The sequence below is a fragment of the Lycium barbarum genome, chromosome 8 (genome assembly GCF_019175385.1).
Source record: "Lycium barbarum isolate Lr01 chromosome 8, ASM1917538v2, whole genome shotgun sequence".
Taxonomy (NCBI): domain Eukaryota; kingdom Viridiplantae; phylum Streptophyta; class Magnoliopsida; order Solanales; family Solanaceae; genus Lycium; species Lycium barbarum.
Genome location: NC_083344.1, coordinates 97,208,656 through 97,214,655, shown reverse-complemented (window position 1 = coordinate 97,214,655; position 6,000 = coordinate 97,208,656).

Genomic DNA, 6,000 nt, shown 5'->3' with positions numbered 1-6,000 from the left:
TTCCTTTTTTTTGGCTTAATAGCGCAACGGAGGCAGCCTCCCTTAATGGCCAGGTGGGCTCTTGCGGGTCCGATTCCATTTCTTCCTCCTCGAACTCCTCCATTATTGGGAAGGATTTCTTTTTCCTTGTCCAGGACATTCTCTCCTTGAGTTTCAATTGGATCTTTGGGCGGACTTTCTACCGAATCCATTAACTCATCAGCCTCTTTGATTTTGTCCTTGACTGCTCGGATTTTCTTTTCGATGTTCTGAATCTTTCGGGGAAGCGAGACCTCATTCTTCTTCATAACTTCCAGCTCTGGTGCATTCGTGGTGTTCATCTTCAGATTCTGAGAAGGTTTCTAGGCTTCATACGGGTACATTTTTTCATTGTTTTTCTTTGGGAGAGTGGACTGTACTTGAGATCAATTAAGCATTTAGGCGACACATATGAAAGCAAGTAAGTTACACAAAGTAGTTTATAAAATTTACACTACTCGCATTCCTAAACATACTAATCCTTTGAAACATAAATGTGCCATTTGAATCAAACTATTTCCCCATAATCATTAATAATAACAGTCTTCCCCGAAGGGGTACAAAAGATAAAGTAAAGACAGTGCATACAGTAAATCGGCAAAAGCATCCTCCGGTGGTGGATGATAAAGCCCGATCTCAGCCGGTCTTGGCCTTCTTCGCCTTTCGGAGGGTAGTCTGGATATGAAGATAGGTCGATGTCATAGTGGCTTCCATTAGAAATCCCTTCTGTATGAAAGTCACTGGAGCAACATCATCTAAAGTCTTCTTCATTTAATCATCGAGCTCAACCAAACAGTAATTAGTAAGCTCCAACTCATGTCTCAGACTCTCTATAACGGCTTTGTCATGTTCAATATTCTCTAAATACTTGGCATCTTTGTCATTAGCTCTTCTGTGAACCAAACGGGCTCGAATATCGACTTGCGAATCCTTATCTTGCACACAACTGTAGAGGATAGGTCTGGGAGGAAGTTCACCTTGCAAGTCGGCCCTTAACCAATCTTTATACTCCACAACACAACCCGGACGAAACCTATCTCCGGATAAGGTATCGGGACCCTAAATCATGCGACTCTTCCATTCTCATACACAATCTAAAACCCTCGGCAGTCTATCGATGTCATAGTCAATGATAAAATCTCCCATGCCTCTGACCTGGGGTACGACTTGGATCCTCCCAAATTGTCTCAAGACCCTAGCAGGTGCATAAGGGAGAATCCCTCGGATCCCCATAAGTAGTAAGAATGGACACTTTCTACCCCTAACCACAATTTTATCGGACACGAAATCGTGGAACATCCATTGAACGCTTTCTTCCTTCAACTTGGAAAAAGTGAATGTCCAACTTTGTCTGTTTGGTTCCCCGAAGTTTGGGCAAAAATCTAGAAGGCCATCCCTTTCGGCTGGCTTACTTAAGTGTTGTTCACCCCTAACTTTGATTATGTGCTTAAGGATCCACGTACGTTACTGTTGACACCCAATTTTATCCCTTTTTATTTCGGTTTATTTCCTGGAGCTTCTAAATTTGTTGACAAGCTAAACACTTTATTTTCACTATTATTTTATTTCTACTGCTATTAACATCTTTACTTTCATTTTTATTATTTTTCACTATCAACATTACGAGCATTTACTTTATCACAATTTTTAATGGCTCGTCATCATTTCATTTTTTTTCGGATTTGGACTCGTTAAATTAATTATAAGTCAATACTTTATTAAATCTTTATTTTCTACATATTAATCATTAATAGTATATGTTGTACTAGTTATTAAATTAGAAGCCAAAAAATAATTAAATAGAAGAGGAACGATCAACAATTTCAGCCCACAAAACCTTTTTGACCAGCCAAATACATGGCCCAACAGACTAGCCCACATTATTCCCCTACCCAAAACAATTCAGCCCACATTATTTCCCGGTCCAGCCCATCCCTTCCACCCGACCCGACCAGCCCATCTTTTAAACAAAATCATCATCTACCCTAATCCCTTTTCCTTTTCTCTTTTTCACCACAGCCGCAGCCCTCTCCCTATCTCTTCTCTTTCTCTTTCTCTCATCATCAACCACGCTCCTCTCCACTCACCGCCACACACCTCTCCACTTCCCCTTGTCCCCCCACGCCTCTGTCTCCACTTCCCCTTGTCTCCCACGCTCCTCTCCACTCATCCTCTTCCTCTGCTCCCTTACGCTCTTCCATCTCTCTCTTCTTAAACCCAAACTCTATAAAAGGATAGTGAGTGGAATCTAGGAGGAGGAGACAAAAAAAATCCCATAGATCTGGAACACAAAATTCTCCCTACAAAACATAAGCTTACACCGTGAAAGAGACTACTCAGCGTTTTTTTCCGAAGAGACCCATCGATCTTCCAAACTCGATTTTTCCTTTTCCGGTGAACTTTAGCCGCGACCAAGGTAATCCCAATTCTAGTTTCGAGAACGTTCTTGAGGAAAGGGTAGATTCGAGACCCCGACGCCTCAATTCATTGCGCATAAAAAAGGTAAACCTCGATACATTTATTACTTCTAGTCTTTAGTTTCTGCTTTAGTTTAATTTTAGTTGATTCTGCTATTTTCTAGTTATGTAGTTTCTTTGTCGTCATATTATTTCTTTGATGTTTGGAAGCTGTTAGGATAGCATACTAATTGCTAAAAATGAATTTGAAAGACGTATACTGTAGTTTGAATGCTTAGACTGAATTTCCAGGACTTAGAACCTATTTAGAGTCGAATATACATAGGATATACAGTGGGTTTTCAAGGTAAGAAGAAGGTATATATTCGATATACATCTGATATACACATCGTGGTGTGTATATCTTAGGTATATTATGTATATAATTAAAACAGCTTGGTACTAATTGTCTTTCCTCGTAAGTTTAAAGTTTTTTGTTTTGATTAATGCTAATATGAAACAGTGGCAGTGAGCATGGATTATTTGTTCTTCTGTGATTTAGAGGTTGCTACTGCATATGTTTTGTACCAATCAGGTCCTGAGATTGCATTAAAACACTGAAAGTTTAATTCAGTCCTGTCTGTTATGTTTAAATGCCCATCAAAGTATTAGTCTGACATCGTGACCTGAGTATGAGGTTAAGGCATCAGTTTGTAACTTGATTTGGTCTGTCTAGTAATGTATTGGATCTGTACAAAGGGAAAGATTACTGCAGCTTACTAGTGTGCCTAAATGTCCCAGTCTTGTCTTATTTGATCAAATGTTGATTGTTTTTGTGCCTAAATTGTTCATGGCTATCGGTTAGAATACTATCTGTTTGGCTGTTTGAATTAGGATAGGTTACGGTGTCGAGATTGCTTATCAGATAATCAAAAATTGTTGGTTTGAGCACTGTCCGCATATCTTTATTTTATCTATTGTTTGCATATGTCCTAACAGTGCATATTTGGCCTACTGTTTGCATACATCTTTCTTTGTCTATCATGGAGGTTCAACTGGTTTAAGATTGGTTATTTCTTTTTCCCTTCTTGACAAATGTGCTATAGTATTTGCTTAAGATGAGTTTTGAAAGTAAGATATTTGTTAAGTGATGATAACAAGCTCAAGAACACTTGAAAGGTTTGCTTAAAATAAGGATTGGCTTACCGAGACCAAGATTGATATTTTATTAAGCACCCCTCATTGAATGACCAAGTTGAAGTCTAGATTCAGAATCAAAGGCTTGTTTTAAGTTCAATATGGAAACTGCCAACTTAAAAAAAAAACATGATGTATATATGTGAATTGTGTCAAATAAAGTGTGATGAAATAGTCTCCTATGATGAAACAAATGTCCTTCTGCTTTTTTGTGTTGTATGCAAGTCCTCGGATAAATGTGAAAATCTTTCATTTGGCATTGCTTTACATGAAATTTGTTGAATTAAAAAAGGATAAGCTGGTCATCAACTGGTTTTACTTGTGATTATATCTGTTTGGTGTTACCTCTGCCTGCTGGTTTGAATACTTTGTGGTCATATGGTGTTTGGATTGGTTAGTCGAATCACAACTGTATGGGTTCTAAATCCGCTGCCATAATTCCCCTTAGTCAATTACTGTCCTCCTATCATCCTGTCTAAACTGTTAAATAGGGTACACCATCCGGCTTAAATATTCTTTGTTTTGAAACTAGCAATTCCAGTACTTTTCTAAACAACAACATCAGAAACTTTGTTTTGAGCAAAGTAGAATTCCTGGGAACCATCTCATATATATATTATACTCTGTCCTTCACAAGATTTAAGTGATAGCAATGATGCTGCTGCTTACTGCTTACATCACTCTGCTCTCAGATCCAAAATCTGATTTCGTTAGATCACATCTTATCTTGCTTCATATTGTTTTAAGTCATTTCTGCCCGTGACCTAACTGAAACTGCTCCATTTGTATTGGGTCTGCTTTATTCATTTCTTTTGTTACTTGTACATGTTATTGGGCTTACGCATATTCCAATACTCATCTAACTAAGTTAGAAACACATACATGCATGCGGCCTGGTTTTCCCTTGTACATTACCCTTCTCTTTGCTGTTGTTTGACTGGATCCAAGTGGAACTATAAACGATAAGGGCCTTCAAATGCTTTCCTTAGTCTGTTGAATTGTTGAATTAGTTTAGCCATCTGCTAGTTCTCAACCGAGATGATTTGGTGTTCAAAATCAGTTGATGTCTCTCAAATACTTGTTCTTTCTATGAACCTGCCAGTTTAAAATCTGTTTATTGATTCTCTTGCAAACAAAATAAAATATGCTGCTTTAGGTCCATCAAATATAAACTGAATATTAGTTAAATCCTTGATTAGCCAAGTTCTTTTCGCTTGTTATTTAGAATCCCGAACCTTCATTGCTTTACTGTTTTCTGTCGCTGTTGGTTTGTAATGAATGTTTCTGTTTAGATAAGATCATGTTGATGCTCATATGAATATGTTTTACCTCTGATGTGTTGATAAATCATAAAAACAGCCATTAAACACTCCTTTTTTCGATTCTCGATGTTTGGGATTTAACCTATTGTTCTCTGGTACAATTTATTCCTTTCGTCATTCCAACTAGAATGTCATGGGTCGCGTGGTCTGTTTAAATTCGATATGAGTTTAAGGCTTGGCAGATTCTGTTTTAATTGGGTTGAGTTCCTGCAGTTATGGTTTGCCTTCTTTGTGTCTAGAAAATGTGATGGATGTCTCTGCCCCCCCCCCCCCCCCCCCCCCCCCGCCCCCTCTGTAGTCTCTAGGTTGTGTGTACTGCATCTCTCCTGTTTTGAGCTGTTAGTGGTCAGGTTGCTCGTACGAAGTATGAAGCTTATAGATTTTCACATGTTAGGAACCTTGGATTATGAACCATGCTGAAACTGCTCCAATTTATTTGGGGCCTACCTTATTTGTTTCTTTTGTTGCTTGAACACGTTATTAAGCCTACACCTGTTTTATCTGACTGTTTTATGCCCTGGTGTATTTCCCTTCCGTTATGGACATCTAATTCGAACAGAGGCCTGCCACACTCGCTTCACTTCATTTCTTATCGTTTGTTTAGAAATCATTAATGTATTAACCATAGGCAGTCCCCTGATTATTTGAAAGCTATTGGCCTTGTTTTGATTTTGCATTATATGCGTTTAGCTTTATTTATGGGTCACATACTAATCCTTTTCTTTCGGTTTTTTATGCATGACATCTCGTATACGAGCCCAAGGGACTCGTCATCTCCGCATTCGGTGTTGGGCCAAAGCCCAAAAAAATCTTCTTCTCAAGTCAGTCCAATTCGCAGCCAACTAAGAAGACAAGATCTGGGCCAAAGCCCAATAAACCAGGACAGCTCACAGCAGCAAATATAAAGGAATTTACTGGGCCTAAGCCCAAATAACGTGAACAGTTCACCACAGTTGGGCCTTAATAAATGGGCCAGATCCATTTAACCTTTTTTTCTCTTCCTTATTTTTATTGTTGTATATTTTTTCTGCTTTGTATGACTAACATCTCATCTTATTTTGTTTTCC